Source organism: Ochotona curzoniae, unplaced genomic scaffold (genome assembly GCF_017591425.1).
Source record: "Ochotona curzoniae isolate NIBS_2020 unplaced genomic scaffold, NIBS_Ocur_1.0 contig_3368, whole genome shotgun sequence".
In the NCBI taxonomy this organism is placed as follows: Eukaryota; Metazoa; Chordata; class Mammalia; order Lagomorpha; family Ochotonidae; genus Ochotona; species Ochotona curzoniae.
In genome coordinates, this window is record NW_024465837.1 from 505,381 (window position 1) to 528,441 (window position 23,061).

Below are 23,061 nucleotides of genomic sequence, written 5' to 3' on the forward strand. Positions count from 1 at the left end.
TGTTCCCTGTTTGTGGCCTGAAAACCAATGGAAGATGTCCCAAACACCTGGAACCCTGTGGGAGACCAGGAAGAAATTCTTGGTTTCATATGGACTAAGCTCTGATTGTTGCAGCCATTTGGTGAGTGAACCAGTGGATGGAAGATTTTATTGGTCATTCCTCACTGTAAGTTTACCTTCCTAAATAACAGACCGTTTTTCCAAAGATAAATCCTGCTGTTTCGTAGCTCAAGGTTGACAGACATTTGGGGCATGAACCCATTCCCCACCATCACCAAGACAGGACCTTCAAAATCCTCAGTATGTGGTGTTCAGTGTATCAGCTTGCTTAGGTGCAGCAAATACACTGCCTTAATATCTACATACTTAGCATTTGGGGACGTCAGGTACTGCCAATCCAACATATTTTCCTTCTTCAATATCATCACGGTAATTTGGCTCTTTTTCCTTTCCATTTGGCTTTTGAATAAATTTGTCACTATCTGCAAAACAATTCATAGTGTTTGGCTAGGATTTCGCTGTTTCTGTATGTTCAGCTGGTTAAACATTGCCTTAGAAACACCAGGATCCTATTATGGGTGGTGGTTTGTGTCCCAGCTGCTCCACTTCCCTTGCAGCTTTTTACTGTGGCCTAGGAAGGCAGAGTAGGATGGCCCAAGACTTTGGAATCCAGTGTTCTTCTGGGATACACAAAAGTGACTCCTGGCTCTTGATTTCAGATCAGCTTACCGTGGGCCATTGCGCCCATTCGGTGAGTGAACCAACAGATTGAAGATCTTTCTCTTTCAATTTCTCTGTAAATCTGCCTTTCCAATAAAAGCAAATATTAAAAAAAGAAAAATGGAAACTGGTGGAAGATCTCTCTCTCTTTCTTTCTCTATCCCTCTCCTAGTCTCTAACTCTGCTTTTCAAATAAATACATAAATTCATAATTTTTAAAAATTAACTTATTGCTCCATAAAAGATGTTTTTAAGTGTATGGATTTTGCAGTAGACCTATTATTCAAAATGATTTTTAAAAGATTCCTAAAAATAATAAAGCAACAATGGAAAGCCTGGGTAAAAAATGGGTCAAAGAATGTAATAGATACTCATGAAAGACCATATAGTAACTGAAAACAAGAAGACAAAAATACATTCCACATTATATGTTATGAGGAAATCATAAATCAAAACTGTAATCATGTGCTATCACACACATTAGCAGAATGATCAGAATCCAGAACATAGACTGTAGTAAATGGTGATGAGGCTATGAAGTAAACAGAACATTGCTGACGCTAGTGTAGAATCATGTAGCCATTTTAGAATACAATTTGGAAAATTACCACTAAACTAAACATACTCCTGACAACAATTGTGCTTATTGGTGTTTACTCAAAGAAGTTGAAACTTAGGCCTGCACAAAAATTTACATGTGGATATTGACAGCGACTTTGTCCTTAATATTAGCAAAGCTTGAAAGCAACCAAGATATCCTTCAGTTAGTGATTTGGACAGAGTGTGGCATACCAAGACGATGGAAAATTGATAAGTATTTAGACAGAAGTCTTAAGCATGAAAAGCCAGATGAGGTTTAAATGTATATCGCCAAGTGAGATAAGTGAATCTGAAGATGGTATATATCATAGCATTCCAAAACAATGGATAAAATAAATAACACATCAGACACACTGGAGGTGTCCAGAGTTCAGGAAGACAGACAAAAATGATCTTTAGGACAGTAAACTCACTCTAAAATATATAGAGTGTCAGTGTTCAATCTGGACAACACAATAATATGAACTTTATTTAATGTGTAACCTAGAGACTGGGTGATAATGATTACTGAGTGTAGGTTTATCAATTTCAGCATAAGTATCATGCTCTGGAGGTTGTTAACTGCATAGGTTATATGTGGGTTACAGTAGAAACTATATTGGAATTCATTGTACTGTATGTGCAATGCTTGTGTGAAAAATCTCTTCTTAAAAATCAAAATTATGACTTGATAAATTTTCATACAAAGGACTTTTTAGATTGAAGTATTAGAAAGGTATCATCTCTCACAGGAAAAGAAAAAGAGACAAAGAAAGAACGAGAGTGAGAAATTGCAAACCCTGGTTCTCTATTCAAATTTGCCACAATAGCCACGTCTGGTCCAGATCCAGGCCAGGACACAGAACCTCCACCCGGGCCTCCCCTGGATGACAGTGGGAAAAGCGCTTGTGTCATCTTCTGCTGTCCTCACAGGTGTAATACCAGGAAACTGGCTCAGCTGATGTCTCAAGCAGTTGACTTCATCCACTGTGCCTGAACGGTGGCCCTATCTCACAAAAAGTTTTGGGTGGTGATGGACACATAAAGGTTATTGTTGTGTGTGTTGCTGGTAGAACTTTAGTATCTAAATGAAACAGAATATCACAGCGGTTTCTGCTTCTCAAGCAAATTTACAGACCAGATGTTAACCATTTTAACATGGAGCACAATAGTCCACTGCCATTTCATAAATCAGGTAAATGTAATTTTCTTATTTATTTGTTTTACAGCCTTACTGAAATGTAGTAAATTGCATATTAAAAGAGAAAATGCAGTTAATAGATCTGTCTTTCCTGCTAGTAACCACGTAGTCACTTGATCACTTTTTAATGCATACCTCCCGTGGAAATAAACATGTTAGTGAAGTAACAGAGGGAAGCAATCGAGCACAACCAGACAGCCGTGACACAGCTATATACTTCAAGGAAGTCGCAATATGTGAGTGCATTATGAAAACACAAATCACTGGATGAATTATTTAACCTCTTTAGTTGACTGAGTAACTATTATTGGCCATCTAAGTATTAAATAATAGTAAAGTTTAACCTGTCCAAGTACATTTCTGACCAATTAAAAAGTCCAAATGAAAAGGAAAACCTAAATTACATAAGAAAAATATACAGGAAAATATCTTTGTGATTTTGGGGCAAAAATGAACAAAACATCAAAACAAAAACCGAAAGGCAGAAAGACAACAGTGTAAATTTGGCTTCGTCAAAATTAATTAGTTCTATTCAATGAAGAATTCTATGAACACAGTTTCTAAGAAGAATGTGTGGAATAAATTATTCGTGATAACTAAATCTGAAAAAAGAATGGCATTTAAAATTTAAAATATTCAATAGTATTGATCTTAAAAATATAAAAAGAAAATGCATACAGATCTAGTGAAAGTGTCAGAAAGTATAACCTTTTTGAAAAATAGTCTAGCAGCAATCCCCGTCTGTGTTAGTCATCTCTTTCCGTATATTATCACAGAGTCTCCCAACAGGTTCATCAGGAGGCGTCAGTATACACAGTCGCTGGAGCAGTTTCTGAGAATTCAGAAACTACATGATGAACAGTCCACTCTGATGCAACCAAAACGCCAAGGCTAATGTATATGCGTGCTTGTGGTATAGTTACAATGAGCAGAAGTGAAGTACATGTTGTACGGAAAAACTGAGAAATAACACAAGACTACGACACAATCCTATTATTGTAGAACAAAATTACATGTGATAAACAGCTCTTTCTCTCGATATATATATACGAATGTACATATGTACACATTTCAAGATTCTGTTCAACTTACATGTATAGTCATTTTGATATTCTATTCAGACTGATTGTTATAGGAAATGTGAGCATTAAAGGACAGATGGACTTGGAAAGACTAATAGCCACAGTTAAAATAGGTTGAGAGTCATGGATTTAGATGGATGGTGCTTTGGCATGTGAGTTAAGCTGTTGCTTGCAGTATCAATACTCTACTTTGAAATGCTGGTTTGAGTTCCAGCGGCTCTGCCTCAGAGAGAGATTACAGTGCCAAGTGTTAGCTGACATCCGCATGGGAGAACCAGGTGAAGTTCCAGGCTCCAGGCCTTGTCCTGGCCCAGCCCTGTCTGAACTTTTGGGAAATAAAAAAAATAAGCAAACAACTTCATTCTCTCTTTCCACCTCTTTGTTTCTCTTTCTCTCTCTAACATTCTGCCTTTCATCTAAGTAATACATAAATAAAGAATATAGAAAAGAAATTCATAGGCTGAATAACAAAAACTGAACTAAAACATAGACTAATGTTTAAAGATACTGACTAGATTTTTTTTTTTTTTAATGTATACGGAGAGGAGGAGAGCCAGTGAGGAAGATCTTCCATCTAATGATTCACTACCCCAAGAGGTCACAATGGCCAGAGATGCACTTATCTGAAGCCAGGAGACTCTTCTGGTTCTGCCATGTGAGTGCAGGGTCCCAAGGCTTTGGGCCATTCTAGACTGCTCTCCCAGACCACAGGCAGTGCACTGAATGGGAAGCAGGGCCTCTGGAATTAGAACCAGTGGCCATATGGGATCCCAGGCATGCAAGTGGCTACTGTGCTGGGGCCTGACTTGAAAAATTTTTAAAAATCAACCTTAAAATAAAACTGTCAAAATAGAAAGTTTGTAAGTGTTTAAAAATGTAAAAATAACAAAAGTGAGAAGTTACAACAGCATTTATTTTGTTAAAATAATTACATAGAACAATGTATAAAGACAGTATATAGTAGGAACCATATCTATGTAACAAGAGCAAGAATGATCCATTGCGAGTAGTGTAACTATGCTAGCAGAAACTGATAAAAGACCAACCTAGAATTTTGATTATGAACTGGAATGACATACATTCCATGAAGTAACCACGTGGAGAATTTGCATCACATCAGCAGTTTTAGATTGGCCAAACCTCACATTTTCATTTTTTGCATGACCTCTAAAAAGGATAAGAAAATGTTCTGCCCTTCCAAAATTAGATGTTAGAAAATTCATCATTGAGCCAAGCTGGTGATAATTGACTCTTTTTTGTTGCTGCTGCTGGTCAACAGGAAACCTTGGTAGTCTGTGAATCCTTTGAATACCTTCTTAGAATACTTGTCATCAAACTTCTTTATTCTCAACAGACTTTGCTAGCATTTGTGATTCTCAGCATGCAGGAGGTGATAGGTACCACATGTTGCAGACAAATGCAGGTTTCTGCAAATGCTTTAGCACAGCAGCAGCCCCTTGTCTCCATAACGGACACTGATGACCCTTGTTGCCTAGCAATACCACTTTATCACAGGCAACATGATAGTGAACTGGATTGGAATTCAGAAGTTGAAAATGAAAAGCATAGTAATTATTTAAATTGAAATTTACCTACTTTTCTATAACCTGTGAAAAATACTGACTTTGGAAGTTGGTTTTTTTTTTATATATATATAACCCCATTAATATAGTAGAAGCAGCATCAGTGGACTTTGGCCACTACACCAGTGGTGTCCATTTATAGATGAGAATGACTTCCGGCATTTTATCCTGCGCAGGTTTAAGTAAAGAGTCAAGAATAATCATCTGAAAAGCCTTTCAAAGAGTCAGGATCCAGGTTTCCCTTTTATCCTGATATTTAATCATATTTTGTAGTGATTGAGTTTCATAGAGCTGATAAAACCAGCAAACATTTTCTTCCTTTCCCTTCCATTACTCCTTGCTGTCCCTTATCCTTATCAGTTCATGTGCTCAAACTTTAAGCCATTCATAATGTTAGATGCTAAAAAATGAAGGGTAAGGAATGAGGTACTATCTTTTCTACATTCCTTTTTCATGCTTCCATGACTATTTTTTTGTTCCACAGTTGACACATTGAGAGATCAACAAATCTAACATGTGACTGGTGCACTTGAATTTGATAAAATTTCCAATGTTGATATAATGGTTTCAGAAAAAGTCCACTTTAACACGTCAAAGTACTCCGATTTCACTGTGATATTTTAATAACAGTAATTTTCACTCATGAAAATTTAGTTGCCAGTTTTCGGTGTTTCCTATGATAAATGTGTCTTTTCAGCACTGAGAGGGCTACAGGACACCTATGCTCCCTTTCATCGCTGCCTTTTCTGTGATTATTTTTCATCAGAATCATCTTACAAAGGTCTTTTTTCATTCTCCTCTGTTCAAATTCCTTTTCCCTTCCTTTAAATAAGTACATAAAATTCTTGAACACCACTGCACAACAGGTTTGCTTAGTGTAATTTAAAAAGTACTAGAGATCTTCTAGTATGAAAAAAATGCACCTATACTTTGAATAACTTGCAATAGAAAACCGGGACTTGAAAAAGGCAAGTGAGATTTGATCTATGGTTTAATGGGTCTGTCATAATAAGATGTGCAATGCCAAGTCATCTCAGCACTGCTAATCCACAACTATGCAATGTTAAACTTGAAAGAAAGTATGTAGATGTATACAGTATAGATTTTCTTTGAAAATCCATCATTCTCCCACTGTTGAGTTTCAAAGATCAACTTGCAGTTCTTTTTAAATCCAGCCACAAAATCTGATTACGGGCACTGGTTGCTCTGTCTCTCTCATTCTCAGCACAATGTCCTTTAGCCTATGCTAATTATCTATTTATTGTTTGACCCTAAAATCTAAATCCTTTTGTTTTCTGGTAAGTTTATACAATGTTAAGAAATAAAAGGCGAACAATTACTTTGTTTTCATTATCTTCCTTTACATTTCTACTTGCCACAAAATTTGTTGTAATAGGTTAAGAATTTTATTTTTGTATTTCCCTAACTTTCCATTATCTGTTTTTGACAGACTAAAATTTTCATTCATCGTGACCTTAAAATTGTTTTAAAAATCTTCTAAATAACATTTTTGCTCTGTGATTTTTTTTTTTTCTGTCGTTGTTTGCCAAACTCCACTTTGAAGCTGTTGTCAACTCAGTATGCTTCTAAGAACATTTTCAGAAAAATGTGTTTGGACAAAGGGCCTAATAAATAATCACAAAATTTGTTAGTATTTATTTGCTTTTTATTTTCTTGGAAACTACCCTTCCCCCACCTTTTTTTTTTTTCCTAAAGAAAACATAGGAAAAGGGAATGAGACCAAATTTTATTTTATTTTAAACCTTACTGAAAGAACAACAAAACCTTGATGAAGTCTGATGAATTTGCTCTGCAGGCTGTCTTCTCTCTGAGTGACAGCCTGGCTCCTTTGCCATTTGCTATTGGCTCCAGCAGCTATATTGTGGACATTCGTATTAGGTCAGCAACCCTGTTTTTACTGGCTCTTTTAAACAGAAGAAATTTTCATAAGAACTAGCAAATGAGTCAATAATTGTAATATATGATTACTCTTGATTTAATGCATAGTTTGAGATGTGTTTCTTCTTTGACACAGTTGTATTGTACACCACCAGCGTTTCAACGGAAACATGTCCTTCCTTGACTAGTATTTCTTCTATTATCCCAAAGTGCTCACAAAGATCAGGAGAAAAATCAAAGCTTTTGCTTGTTGTTAGTTCAGTGTTACACCTCCTAGCTCTTCATAGAGCGTTGACATTCTTGTCCACTGAGCTCTTCTCAGCTAAACACTCTACCAAAAAGTCATCATCAAAGTCTATATTATATATATAAGCAGCAAATTTAACATTTGTTAACAGAATGTTTATAAAATGTTCGTAGCATATGGAGTAGGAACTCTTTTCTTACTTTAAAACATTCACTGTTGCCCACATTAGCATCCTCCCCTGCCTGACGGCTAGGTGAAGGCTCAGCCCCCTACCTGGCCCTCTTTAACACCACAGCATGCAGTCATCTCTTTTTTCACTGAAGTGTGTTGCTGTACTTATTACTTCATGTTTTTATTTCTCAACAATAAATTACAAAGCACTTGCAAGTCAAAGAAAGTAGCAGAAGTTTTATTTCATGTCAGCAAGCAGATTTTTTTATATAAATACCATTGGATAATTATGTGACTAATTAAGAATGCAATGGGAAGATCACTGAAATGGGAATTGAAAGAGCTAAACTCTTTTCATAATTTTCCAGTAATTACTGGAATTATCAAGGGGAACTTATGCTGACGTCTCTGATCTTGCTTTTCTCAAACACATGGAAAGATTTGGGTCTCTTCTGGTTGCATGATTTTTTAAAAATATTTTTTTTTTGAAAGGCAGATTTTACAGAGAGAGAAGGAGAAAAAAACTGCTTCATTTCCTAAATAACACAATGCTGGAGTCAAGCTGATCTGAAGCTAGGAACAGGAGCCTTCCCTGGATTTCCCGTGAAGGTGCAGGGACCGCCGCAGACTTGGGCCATCTTCAGTTGCTGTCCTAGGCACTGTAGCCAGGACATGGGTCAGAAGTAGAGCATCCAGGACATAAACAGGTATTCAAGGGGATGCTAGCTCTAGCTCAGCCCCTCATTTCATAATTTTATGGAGTATATAAGGGAATCAGAAAAGTTTAAAGATTACCAATAGATGTATTTAATGATAATTACTAAGAAACATTAGATGTTATGCTAAAGAGTGAGCTTCCAGTTGTAAACACTGAAAACAAACATTTTAGGCCCTATTCACGAGAGAAGACTGTGATGAAATAAATTAGGAAAATAAGTATTCACATTTAACTTTTCTAATTCTAGTCATGTAATCTTGAGTCATAACTTTATCATCTTGGAGAATCAAATCTTTACATATGTAAATGAGGAATATTATGACATGCCCAACAGGCTTCTTGTGATAATTGAAGAAAGTTTAATTAAAAAGTTAGTTTAACTAAGATAGTTGCATAAGCAGTGCTAATAATGTTATCTCTAGAATTGGCATGTTTATGTGATTTCTTAGTTTCTGATCATGGGATTTATAACCAGCCTATTGCTTTGGTTCTCCATTCTATACTGAGTAGTTCTACATTATGGAAAACTTTCATAAAGACTTTGAACTGTGGATTTCCTGGGCCATACTTCTCAACAAAATGAAATACACTATGTGTGTGCTTCAAAGGATAATTCACGTACTTATGTTTCTGTGCTTTAGTGTCAGCAATGTGTGATTATCATCTAAAATAAGCCAATAAGTCTAAGCAGCTACTTATCTAGAAAACAATATTGAGCTTTACTAGTTTCTTGTTTGCAGTTAGAAAATTATCTTATTTCTACCTAGAATGTGTTCATGTAGTCCTGGGGATTTAATTGATAATTGATATTTCTAGTAGTTTTTTAAAAGATTTATTTATTTTTATTTCAAACTTTGATATACATATAGAGGAGGAGGAACAGAAAATCTTCCATCTGCTGATTAACTCTTCAAGTAGTCACAATGGCCGGAACTGAGCTGATCTGAAGCCAGGAACCAAGAATCTCCTCTTGGTCTCCCAAGTAGGTGCAGGTTCTCAAGGTCTCCCATGCAGGTGCAGGGTCCCAAGAGTTTGGGCTGTTCCAAGCCTTTGAGCCAGGCCACAAGCAGGGAGCTGGACTGGAAACGGGGCTGCTGGAGCACAAACCAGTGTCCTTACGGGACTCTGAGCATATAAGGCAAGGACTTTAGCCCACTAGGCCACCATGCTGAGCCCTCAAATAGTATTTTTTGATTTTTTTTTTTTAATTTGAAAGAGAAAGATAGAGGGATACAAAGAGCGCCAACCTTGTCATTAACTCCTTAGATAGCTATAATGGCCAAGGACGAGCTGGGCCAAAGTGAGAACAAGGACTCAATCCATGTCTCCATGTGGATGTCAAGAAAAGCTTCTGTACAGCAAAGGCAATAACTAATGAAGTGAGAAAGCAACAAACAGAATGGGAGAAAATTTTTGCACACTACTCAAGTGATAGAGGACTAATATCCAGGATTTACAAAGAGCTTCAGAGACCAAAGGACAGTAAAAAACAGAAAACAACCTGTGGCAAAATGGGCAAAGCAAATGAACAGACATTTTTCAAAAGAACAGATTCAAATGGCTAACAGACATATGAAAAGACGCTCAGGTTCCCAAGCCATCAGAGAGATACAAATGAAAACCACCTTGAAGTACCTCCTAACTCCAGTGATACATTCAGAACTCTGCTAGCAACACCTGCTGGCGTGGATGTGGGAGAAAGGCACCCTCCTTCACCGTTGGTGGGAGTGTAGGCTGATATAACCACTGTGGAAATCAATATGGAGAGTGCTTGGAGAATTGCAAATAAATCTACCATATGACCCAGCTATCTCACTCCTAGGAATAAACCCAATAGAAATGAAATCTGCATATGAGAAGGGGATCTGTAAGGATTCATCTAATTGAACCACTATGTGCTACCTTTTTGGTGGGCATTTGCAGGCAGCTAGAGACAGAAGTAAGCAGGAATTGAATCAGGAGTAATGACATAGGAACCAGATGGTACCATTCTAAAAGTAAGTGACTTTCAGATTGTAGCTTTCACATGTCCCTAAAAATACCCAGTGTATCCTGATACTAAGTAGTATTTCTTATCAGATGCTAGTTTTGCAGTATTATTTCTGATGAATCATTCTGAATGTTTTCATAAAAGTGTTTTCCAGTACAAGGGACATTTATAGATAACCTCATAAAATAGGATCTTTTTAGCTCACACTCTAAACTTTTTTGGGGGTATTAATATAGTATTAATATGATTTGCCACATAACAATGAAAAATGCTCTCATTTTTACTGTGAATAAATGTAACTTCTACTTGCAAGAAGATAAATTTGGCCCTGCAAGTCATAAAGAGAATGCTGCTGTTCAGTGTACGCTTTGGTCATCTCCTATGGGTTTCCTTGGTCAACGGAAGGAAATGTTGTGCAAGAACTAAACATCTGTAGTAGAAACTGGAAAGTTAACAGACTAGCATTTTCAGTATCACAAATAGTTAGTGTGACTTTTCAGCTGATACTGAACTCAACATTGCCAATATTTGGTGAGAAGAGTTAGCAAATAGTAAAAGAGACAGGTCTGTTGGCACACAACAGGAGGGCAAAAATAGCTTCCTGCACAAAAATGTTCTAAATAGAACAAGATGCTTCCTCTTTCAAAACACCGACACTTACTTATAACACTGAAAGTGAGGAAACAGATTTAGATTATCCGATGTTTTGAACATTAGAGAAAACAAAGAAAAACTCAAACGTAAGAATCCTTGCTTTTATGTTAGCCCTTTTTCCCATCTGTACGTTGACTTCATACTTCATTAAAGATATTAATGAAGTTTAATTACTCTCTAATTCTTTTATGCTCACCAAAAATTATTGGAAAAACTTTTTTTATAAAGATTTAATTTTTTTTTTTATTACAAAGTCAGATATACAGACAGGAGGAGAGTCAGAGGGGAAGATTTTCCATCTGATGTTTCACTCCCCAAGTGAGCCACAACAGCCAGTGCTGCGCCAATCCAAAGCCAGGAACCAGGAACTGCCTCCGGGTCTCCCACGTAGGTCCAGGGTCCCAAAGCAGGGAGCTGGATGGGAAGAGGAGCTGCCTAGTACCGGCGCCCATGTGGGATCCTGGCGTGTTCAAGGCGAGGACTTTAGTCACCAGGCCACGCCACCGGGCCCAGGAGAAACTTTATTTCCACGTTAAAACAATATAAGCAATCGGTTGAAATACAGTAGAAATTAAGGTGTACTTTTTAAATTCATCTTTGCTCATTCAGCAACCCAGTATTGTATGTATTAAGTCCTAATAACAAATTGAACCTGACAGTTGTCTCCCAGGAGCTCTTGAGCAGGTATAAGAGATAAAAACATAAAAATAATCTAACAGCACATTCCCTGTATTCAATAGGAATGGTCTGGATATACATGTGTGTATGTATTTCTTTTGATGTATGAATATACACATATAGAAACAGAAAATAGAAAAACTTTCTTTTAGTAAGGTAGATTTTGTCTGCATTTAGCAATTAGCAATGTTGGAATTAAGGGTGTTGAAAGACTAATACAGTATTTCCTTAAGAGACTGATAGAATTAAGAATTATGTGTGAAAGCAGATGATTCCATAGTCTGAGAAGACAAGGAAAAAAACAGTTTAATTTTTAAAAACTCATAAATATTTAATTAGAGGAAAATCGGCCATTTTATTCATCTATCATGCACTTACTCACCCCTCCCCCATCTACCTCTCACTTTTTGTATATTGAAGTACTAAAGCCTCGTATGGACCATCAGGGTAATTAAAGTTAAATGACATCATTAGGATAGGTCTTGATCTAACATATCCAGTGTCTGTGGGAAGAGATGAACATGCAGACATACAGTGGAAGACTCTGCAGAGGGATTTAAAGACATAGTCATCAACAAGTCAATGAGAAAAATGAACTTGCTGAGAAGACTTGGGACTTCTCACCCCCAAAACTGAAAAATAAATGCCTATTGTTGAAGGTATGCTGCTGCCATAGCCCTGGCAAACTACTGCAGGATAGATTTTCTTGACTTTATTCTTAGTCCCAATTTCCTTTTATGTAGGGTTTAACAAAATGGCCAAAGAATTAAAATGAATATTTTATTCTAGAATAAAATAAATTTGACTCTTTGGAGATTTCAAAAATCTTGGAAAAAAACAATCATAGTTGAGTTATTTGTGGTTGAAAACATTTTTAACTTCATGCACATGAACAAACTTTCTTTGCTTTTTCTGGGTTGAAATCAAATTGTTCTAATCATCCCTTCCAAGATTGCTGTGTAATGATCATACTTTGCAGGTAAACATTATCTTCAGAAGTGGAGAAACCTTGATTTTGTTAGAGACTCTATGAAGTAAAAATCTATAGAATGTGATGTGTGGAGTAAGCTTAAAGGAAGTCAACAGGCTAGCTGCTGTTGTCCTTATTACTATAAATGACTTATGTTAGCTCTTCTGCACTCTGCAAAAGTTCACATATTGGGCCAAAATTCTTCAAAACCAGAAATGGAGCTCAGGCCTCGCTCTGGTCCTTCTGTGGGCGTATGAAGTGTCATGAGTCAGTCTTGAATAGAAACAGGCTCTCAGAGGAGCAGCTGCGCATCTTCTGAACTCCTCCTTGTAGCTGTGTTGTCTTACATGTTATTTCTTACATACACACAAGTCAGGGAATTAAATACTTGTGCTTAGAGAGAATTTGTGATAAGACGGGCAAATCTCAACAGCCAATAAAGCTCCAGGCGACCTAATGCTTTGAATAGTCTTAGTGTTTTCTTTATCTGGAGCCATGGATCAGTTTTTCACACAGTTGTTGCTAAGGTGCCATGTCTCATGGTATCTAGTCAACCTCAATCCATTATCTAGCGCTCTGTTTCCTGCTCAGAGGCATTTTTGTGGATGTTGAGTTGTGGTGGTGTAGGTTGGGAAAGTGAAGAACATTGGAGGTGAACCACAACTGACCAGAACCATGCAGGCCATCACATAGCAGCCACATATGAAGATAGAAGAGAGGAAGAATGCTCCTGAGGCTCTTGATAGAACTGGTCTCATCTTCCCACCTGGCTGTAAGAATCAGTTGCTTATATGAGCTCCCTCTCAGAGGATGCCCCTCAGAACAGTTGTTGTCCAGTGCACCTGATATAAATTAGTGACCAGCATGATAATGAACTGAGTTATAATGCCCCTCCTTGTTCTTCTTTTCTATTCTCATTCATATTTTAATAAAAGATTTATTCATTTTTATTGGAAAGGCAGATATACAGAATGAAAGACCTTCGTCCTCTGGTTTACTCCTCAAGCAGCTGCAATGGCCAGAACTAAGCTGATCTGAAGCCAGGAGCCAGAAGCGAGGAGCTTCTGCCTGGGCCCCCTTGTGGGGAATCACATTATCTATGTGATTAAAGTGATAAATACATACTTGGCAGGTGTAATGGCTTTTTACTATGTCATGTGTCTGAACTGAACCATATTTCCTCATAAATCTCTCCTCAGTATTTTAATTCTTTCCATGAACTTTTGGAAGTTCCTTTATGTACATCTCCTATTAATTTCATTTCTTTGGGTAGCCTGGACCGATACAGATGATGAACATGTCAGTTAAAACATAAAAAAGAATTATATATATATTTCTAATCTTGGGCCTTGAACCAATTTTTGTAGTAATGATGTAAAATAGACTATTTTTAAAAATCAGAAATATAAGTATCTTTGTAACACCATGTGTGTAGGTTACATTGGAAACATTTTTTAAAGGTTGAGTTCAATTTTACACTAAACACAGTGTCACAGTGATTTCTGTGAAAGACTTACAGGGCCAGGCACTGTGACCTAGCGGCTAAAATCCTTGTCTTGAGCATACCGGGATCCCATATGGGAACCAGCTCTAATCCCAGCGGCCCCGCTTCCCATCCAGCTCCCTGCTTGTGGCCTGGGAAAGTAGTTAGAGGATGACCCAAAGCCTTGAGACCCTGCACCTGCATGGGAGACCCGGAAGAAGTTCCTGGCTCCTGGCTTTGGGTTGGCTGCAACACCAGCCATGCAGTCACTTGGGGAGTGAATCATTGGACTGGAGACCTTCTTCCCTATCTCTCCTCCTCTCTCTATATCTGACTTTGTAATAAAAATTTTCAAAAAATTAATGTTTTTAAGAGAAAGAAAGTTTATGGGAAATGTACATTGAGAAAACATTGCATAGTTTTCAAATAAAAGTTTTCACTCAGAATACATCAGTTTTCCATTAACTGAAGCACTGCTGTATCCTGTGAAAAATAATACCTGCTCATCCCTTGTCTAATAATTTTTAAAATGATTTGGAATGTAATATGGGGACGGGAAAGACTATCATAAGGATGAAATATACTCTGAGGCGGTAGTCTTTTTTTCCAGCAGCGTGAGTACTCTATGAATGACAGTGGGCAGGAGTTAATCATCCTGTGTCTGTGTAGAACTGTGACTTCTCTCTGAGATTTTTCACTATGTTAAGGCAAGTGAAATCTGGTTCTGTGTGACAGAGACATGGTCTGCTCCTACACTGGTTCAGACACTAAGAACGTCCGAGAACAACACAACAGAAAAACAAGTCAAACATTCAGGTCACCAATCATAAGATTTATTTTATATTTTGTTTTTCTTCTTGGTGATTAAGAGGAGGTGCTACAAATTGACTTTGTCTTTCTTGGGATGGTTCAACAGGGAAGAGTGGGAAGTGAATGACTCACCAATGCTGACAGAAAAGACAATACGGTAACTAAGCCAGAGAGGAAAATGAGGTCAGAAAGGTTAGAGAACAGGTGGTTCTTAAAGTAAAATCATGTATAGTTGTTTGGCTGAAAAATTAATTTACAATATGGATTTTACCAAGCAAATAAAGTTGAAGTAGAGAAAAGAATATCAGAAACCAAGCAGGGACCTTCAGGTCTTAAGACCTGACAACTGTCAAATGAAAAGTAAATATCTCTCAACTCACTGTCGCTAAGTGCAAGGGTTCCAAACGGAGAAGAAAGGCCTACAGCTAAGATGTATCTTTGTCAAATCTATCTGACCACATCTATGAAGGCACCTGAGCCAATTTAGTTCTCCAAGTCAGTTTTTTTGATCTAGCTTGAAACACTAGAAAAAAATGGGCATTGTTGTAAAGTTCATGGAAAAAGTAATTTTAAAATATTTTAAGGTCTTTCTGGAGTTTCTTTTTATTTTATTTATTTGAAAGCTCATTGACAGAGACTGTGGTGAAAGACACAGGGAAAACTGTCTTCCATCTGCTGTTTCATCTCCCAAATTGATGAGTGGTCAGGGTTGGGCTAAGTTGAAGTCAGGAGCCTGGAACCACAGCCTTTCCACCTGGGTAGAAAGGCCCAAGGATTTGGGCTATCATCTGCTACATTTTAAGCACGCCATCAGGGAGCTGATTTGAAAGCAGAGCAGCTGAAATTCTAAATGGAACCCTGACATAGTATGCTCACATTGGAAACACAGTTAACCTTTGGATTAAAAAAGAATGTTAGGTATTCAAATGTTCTAATAATGGTTAAGATGCTGCTACAGAAGCCTGTTTGCCACATCAGGGTGCCTGGGTTGGATTCCCAGCTCCTCTCTTCATTCTAGTTACCTGCTGAGTCCTGATAAGCATTAGGAGTTGGCTCATCTAATTTGATCTTTGCCATCTAGTCTGTGGCATCCAAGCTCAGAACTCAAATTCATTCTCTCTCTCCCTCTCTCTCACTTTTTAAAAATGAAGTAACAAATGATATTCTAAATCTTGAAATCCACGCATACAGTTGTACTTATGTGCATTTCTTTGAACTTTCTTAAATCCCCACATATAGTGATAGAAAGTTCTATATGCATTGCCATTTTACAATAATTACTCTTCACCAATGAGAAGTGGCCAAATTTTGTTCTTTTACACTTTAATGCAATATGCAAATGTCAAAAAGTTCCCAGGGAAAATATCTACAACTCTGTTGATTACTTAGGTTGTCACTTAAAAACTATTAGCTGTTACCTAAAACAACAACCACCTCCACAAAAAAGTCATGGAGAAGTTCAGTTGTAGAGCAGCCTTAGGAGCCAAATTTCTGGCTCAATGGACTACAGTTGCGACACTGGCATTCTATAGATGAGTACCAGTTTAAGTCCAGGTTGCTCTGTTTCTGAATCCACTCTATACTAATGCATTTTGGAAAGCAGTGGATGGTTTCTGAGTAAATTCTTGGGTCTCTGCTACTCGTTCAGGAAAACCAGGCAAAGTTTCCACCTCCTGGTTTCTATTGCTGAGATCATTTAGGATAGTAAAGCAGAAGGTGAAATATCTCTCAGTCACTTTCTATTAGCCACTCTACATTTCAAACAAACTTAAAAAAAAAAAGTGACCCTAATTTTTCAGACACAAACAAACTTGATTATAAATTATTTCCTTAAAAGGATGTAATGCTATAATCTCAATGAAATCCCATTTATGTTGCATTTTACCATGCAAAGGAATCAGATATTAATTCAAAAGTGCAAACAGGGTAATGTTAAACTGCCTAAAATACATATTTTAAATTAAATAAAAACCAGTGAGAACATTAGTTAATGCAAAATCTTTGTAAGTATAGACTGTGGTTATTTTCAAGCTTTTTGAAATTATCTATATACCCACTTATCTTTCACATGGCTACCCTCTGAAGTTATAGTGTCATTATATCACTTTATCACTAATGGTGATTTAATGTACATTTTATAACATTTTATGATAGACTACAAATTGTGGTTCTGCTAAGGAGATGCATACTAATGTGAGAAATTGCTAGTATTTATGAGAACTTTAAAATATGTCATTTGAAACTGGACTGAGAGTAGAAATCTAATTAAGGAAGCCCCCGTGACTGGAGCTGCCGCTGGGTCTGGAGCTGCTTCCTGGCCAGGTGCTGAATGAAAGGAGTTCAGAGATCCAGGCCCAGCGTGCGGAGACTGGCTCTGCCCGCAGACTGCCTTCCCAGAGAACACAGACCTGTGACAGTGTGAGGAGTGATGGAGTCGTGTGTTAGAGCTTTCTCAGGAGGTCAGGATAAATCACACTGCACCCGAGACAACATCAGTCTGCCCATTCCACTTCCACTCAGGCAGCTCCAGTCTCTCCACTTGGGAAAGAGTGAATGAAACAGCAGCATGTATATTCTGTTTCTGAATAATAGATGACAATAGCACCAAATAAAAGGCATTTTAGACACATAATGGACTTCTTTTTCACTGAAGCTAAGAAAAGCAGCAGTCAAAAAACTTTTTCTCCTATATATCATGATTCAGAAAAATATAAACATATGTCAATTCATAAAATACTAATTATGACCATATAAGAATCATAATGTAGTGGATACTGGTATGTTCAGATATAGACAAAGTGCTGTATGTCTCTATGCATTGAGACCAGAGATGGACTCTGAGTGAAAGAATTGCAAGTATCCTAACAGTAGGATGATGGACTGCCTGACAATGTCCACTTCAGCACTTCAACAGCAACACAATGGACTTGTGACTGTTCATGAAGGACACGCATTGTAAAACGAGAGGGAAAATCAATGCAGTGGGTGGGGAGACCTTTGGCAAGGGCACGGCAACCCCAGAACCTGTGGAACTACATCATAAAGCAAAATAAAATGGGTTATCTCAAAAAAGAATCGTATTGTAAAGAAACAGAAACATTTTATTTACTTGTTTATTTAAAAGATTTTTTGAGGGGGGATGTGTGTTTAAAACATATATGTCTGTTTACATGTGTTAAAATGTTAAACCGGGATGAGGTAAGGTAGCCTAGTGGCTAAATCCTCACCTTGCATGTGCCGGGCACTGGTTCCGTTCCTAGCTGCTTCCTTTTCTAACCAGCTCCCTGCTTCTAGCCTGGGAAAGCATAGAGGACTGCCCAAGGCTTTGGACCTTGCATCCATGTGGGAAACCTGAGGAAGTTCCTGGCTCCTGGCTTTGGTTCTGTGCAGTTCCTCCTTTGGAGCCAGTTGGGGTGTGTATGAGCAGATATAACTTTCTCTCTGTATCTCCGTCTGTAGGTAAATCTGCCTTTAAAATAACAATGAAGAAATTGTTAAAGAAAGAAAAAAGTTTTAAACTGAGGCACTTTTCACATTTTAAAAGTTAATATTGAAGGGAATAATATTTTCTGGGTCAGACAGATCAAAATCACAAGTATTTGAGAAGCTCCACTTAAGTGCTAAAGGAAAGCAAAAACATTATATTTGTTACATTTTTATAGCATCTTGATTTGATCTATACCATTACAAACTTTGAGCATTGGCAGATTTTTTTTTTCTTTAATGTAGGCCTTTAGAAGAAATATCTCAAGATAAGTTACTTCTGATTGCAAATCCAACCAGGCTGATAGCACATATGGACCTTGACCTTGGTGAATTGGTAGGGCTTGATCATTATTTTGATTTACTTGGATGCATAAACTACAAATGTAAGTAAATATGTGCATCTACTTCAATTTATATATAGATATATTTAATATATATTCTCAACAAAGAAATTGCCCCTTGCAAATGTGTTGCCTGCTTTTAGGAGGTGAGCTTGAGCCATTCTTTCCTGTTTTGCAGGAGTTTCCTTTTGGTGACAGACAATGATGCATTTCCCACTGCCAACATCAGAAGGACAACACTTCTCTGGAAGGAAGTGAATATACATATGGCTTTGTAGAAACTCATCAGACGCCCCAAACCAGGCCTTTGTCCCTCCAGTTATGTTACCAAGTATGAGGAAAAAACAAATCATTGTGTCTATAACACTGAAGCAGAGACCCCCAGGGCTTCAGAAGCCCTGGTCTGTTTCTGATACAAGATTCTGACCTAGCTTTCAGCTTTGTTACCCTGAGAAGTTTCATACCTGCTAAGCTTGGCTCCCACTCTCTCATTGATTCTGTGACCTTACATGCATTCACAATCTTCTCATCATCAAATTTTATGTATGTATTTATTTATTTATTTATTTATTTCCATATTTTTTTGCTTAAAAATGTGAGTCAGTTTCCATTTTCTGCAACCAATTGACTTGCAAATGATGCAGATGCTAAAAATAGACTCAATCCTAGCCTAGGTATTAAAGATCTGCTTTTCATACATAAATTATTACAATTATCAGAAGTTTTAAATAAAAGGAATTATGCTATCAGCAACAATAATTTTTTGTAAAAGTTCTCTGAAAATAAAAATAAGTTAATATAAGATGTGGTTTTGAAATTAGGAAGAAGTAAAACTTGTATTTCTTTGCATTTAGAGCTTTGAAATCTACTATAATATTGCTCCTTTGGTGCTGTAAATATTTTTGTTTTAACTTCATACCTATTATTGACTTTGTTTTGTGGCTTCTCATTTAAGGGAATGTATAGTGATGACATAATAAAGATTATTATGTTCAGATGTGAAGGTACAATGCAATATGCATTTCTACTTGCAAATTAAAGATGGACTCTCAATGGAAATGTTGGACCTATCTAAACAATGGGATGTTGGACTGTCTGATATTGTCTTATCTGCAGTGTCATGGCACACTTAAATAATACACTGATGGACTTATGACTGCTTATTTAGGACTATAATATTGTAATAATATGGGGAAAATCAGTCGGGGAGTGGGAATTTGGGGGCAGGGGTGGGGAAATCCCAGACCCTATGAAATTGTACCATAAAACTATAAAATGTATCACTGTTACAAATATTGCCAATACAAATATTAGCTAAAAGTATGGTACTATTAACATTTTAGTAATTATGTAAAAAATTAACTTACTGTTCAGTTGATTATTTCTCACTTTTAAGTTCATTCCACGTACCTTCAAATCCATGTGGCACATGGAATCTTCTTTCAGCTGTAATCCACGAAAGCCATTAGTATACGCGCAAGTAAAATAGATTATTTTTCTAGTATTAAAGATAGTTCTAGAAACTATCAAGAAATTTTAAAAGTTTAAGTTTTAAAAATAGAAGTTTTGCTTTTATATTATCTTGGGAAAAATTCAAGGTACTGCATCAAAAGAAAGATTGCTTGAGTGAATGTAATTGAAGCAGGGCAGAGTAACTCAAGTTAAAGTCATCCAGGCCAAAGTTTTGGCCAGTAATTCTGAAGAAAGAGTTTAAATAATATTGTCAAACATCAATCAAATGAATAGTGAAATATTTTGTGGATAGCAGTTATAAACAGCCCCTTACAGTAACAGACAGCCTCTTAATCAGTTAATTTGTAAAAAAAAAAAAAAAGGGTGAAAATTGAGATGACTATAAAAATAAATTAGGTGACTTTCTGTAAAATTCAGTGGTATTGTGGGATACATTTTTTGATACTTATAGTCTTTAAAAATGTGTTATTAAAAATATCTTGCTGTCCTGAAAAGCATTACTTAATAAGCATTTTTAGACGCAAAACAGTTAAATGACAATAGTATCTCTGGGGGTAGTTTGGAAATAACCATTCTAAATGATAGAACTATAGAATGGATGTAACAAATATGTAAGAACAAAAACCTGAAATAGGTGAAAGAGTACTTCCTTTATTTTTCTGAAAACCTTGGAAGATGAGGTAATGGCTATCCAAGCTATGTGCAATCAAAAGCTATCCTATCATAATAAAATGCATGATATAAAAACAGAGTTGGGAATATGAATGATCATTAAAAATTTTAATTGAAGTGATGGACTAAGCTTGCTTTTCACCAATAGTATAAATTTTCAGACTCAATGAAAATATGTATGCAATATCAAGTTTAAAGTTCAAAGGAAGCATTGTTATCAGAAATAAGAATATATATAGCATATGTGCATATATGCATATACACACATATGCTACACATATGCATACATATATAATACACATTACATATACTACAGTACAATGATCTCCAGTCTAAAAATTTTTGTTTGTTTCCATTAAAAAATAGACACAGACATGTACATGCACACACAGAGACACATGCATAATTGTGCAGAGCAAGGAATTCATACTCTGAATCATTCCATTCTAAAGAAGGGCCAGGAGAAAAGAAGTTTGTAATTCAACCTGAGTAAAGTGGGTGGCAGGGATCCAGACTTTCTTGAGCCTCCATCCATGTCATCGTCAGGAGGAGCATCAGCAGGCATCAGAAACAAAGCAGCCAGTGCACAAACCACACATCCCCAAATGGAAAGCGGATATCCTGGTTTACAATTATAGTGTTGCACCAAACATTAGTGTAATTTGTCCTTGTTGCCAAGCTATATTAGCACCCAGGGATGAGCAGTGGCCACTCAGTGTCACCCTTAGAGGCACTTATGTGGGGAAGAATGTTCCAAAGGTGTTACTTGAGTAGTTTTGATAGTTCTGAGCACTGTTGATTTCATTGTTCAAGGGTTGAGAAAATTTTTCCAAGGTTCCATTTGTTGGCAAATCCACCTTAGTGCATTCACATACTGATGTCTGTTGCCAAACTTAGGTCAGGAGAGTTGTTCTATCTGTTCTGCTTTCCATTCTCTGGCAAGGTTCTTGATGTGCTCAGTTGGCATAGATGGTCTGGTTGTCAAGTGCCTGGTGTGCTTCTGAGCACGCTGTCCGCTACACAGGCATTAGTAATTGAGGAAACTCAGTTCTGACACATACACTCAAAAGCTAGACCACGTATTTTATGATTTTCCCTGTGGCCAGAATTTGAGTCCAGTGGTCTACTTGGAGAGATCCCAAGAAACTTCACCTAGGATGATCCTAGATCTGATTCTTGCCAGCTGGTGTCAGATCCAGTTTAGTCTGACACCAGCATCAGCCAAAACAAACACCCATGAATTTAATTGCCTGGTCAATTCTGGCCCAAGTTCAATCTCTATGAAATCTAACAGGTGCTGTGGGCTAACCCAAAGCAGCTCACCAGAAATCTGGCCCTTATGCACACCAGTGGGAACTGCAGCCTAGGAGGGGAGTTCCTTGAGTTCCTCTACCAGGCCAGTTTCCACCCCCAGATCTTGTGCATGCCAGTGGTTGCTCTGACCCAGACTGGCATGGCCTGCCCCCAGTTTAGTACTTGCTTTTGGTTGTGTCAAGAGCTCCCTGACCCACAGAGAAAAACTCTCACACACATCGTGTCCTTTTCTGTGGTGCTTCTTTATTATCCTTCATCTCCTCCCTCCTCCCCCGTTCCGCACAAGCGTCACAATATATACACTTCACCATCCAATCAACATTAAGGTCAATACAGCACCGGTGAGGGGCCAATCAGGATGAAGTTCCAGATTCTGCTAGGCCTCTTCCTCATGACCCTGCCATACAGCCAAGGTGTCATCTTGGGGCTGAGCAGCCGAAGCTCCCAACAGGTTGCCCATTTCCCATGGTTTAATGAACTGGCAGGTGCAGTAGGCTAGTCAAGTGCAGGCCCACAACATCGTACTGGTTCCTGTGCATGCCAGTTGGTGCTATGGCTTGGGCTGCCCTGCCCAAGCCACTCTCCAAGCCAGCCCACATACTTACCTATAAATATTGCATTGTCATGCCTGGCCAAACATACCGAGCTCCTGTGCTCACCAGTGGAAGCCATGGCCTAGCAGGAAAGTTTCCCAAGTTTCACCAAGCAGGTCTGTTCCCAAACCCTGATCTCAGAGATGTTGCTGGGTGATAGGCCCTGCTCCATGTAGTCCCCCTCTGTCCCAGCCTTTATATGTGTTGGCAGGTGCTGTGACCTGGCTCACTCCCAACCCGATTCTCAGGTATGCTGTGGGTGTTGTGGTTTGGCACTTTTAGCTTCCATGCAAAGCAGGGGTATTGCAGTCCCACAGGCGTGAGCCCACAAATGCCTTACAGAGTCTGCCCTTAGCCAGTTTTCTCACACGTTGGTAAGTATTGTGGCCCAGCTCTG